This window comes from Asparagus officinalis, chromosome 5, assembly GCF_001876935.1.
Source record: "Asparagus officinalis chromosome 5, Aspof.V1, whole genome shotgun sequence".
Classification (NCBI taxonomy): domain Eukaryota; kingdom Viridiplantae; phylum Streptophyta; class Magnoliopsida; order Asparagales; family Asparagaceae; genus Asparagus; species Asparagus officinalis.
This window is the reverse complement of record NC_033798.1, coordinates 118,616,118-118,616,447: the sequence shown is the minus strand read 5'-3', so window position 1 is coordinate 118,616,447 and position 330 is coordinate 118,616,118.

The following is a 330-nucleotide window of genomic DNA, read 5'->3' as shown; positions in this document are numbered from 1 at the left end:
CATGCACTGTGTTCGTCTAATTGTAGAGTTACACTTACAGACATGATGAATTCCAGCACTGTTCACACCGTAACCAGCTCAGAGTTGATTGAATTGTAACTCAATCTAAACAAAAAGTTATGTTTTCTTCCTATATCACATACATACTGTCCTAACCATTTGATGGGTCATGACTATATTATGTAACAAATTGAAGAATATGACTTTATAAAGATTGCATAAATGTTGTCTTCACAAAGTTGATTGAATTGTAACCATGCATTATGCTTGTTTTTTTCTTAAAACAAAATTTCGTGAAGATTATTGTTCTCTTCCTGAGTGAATTGTATG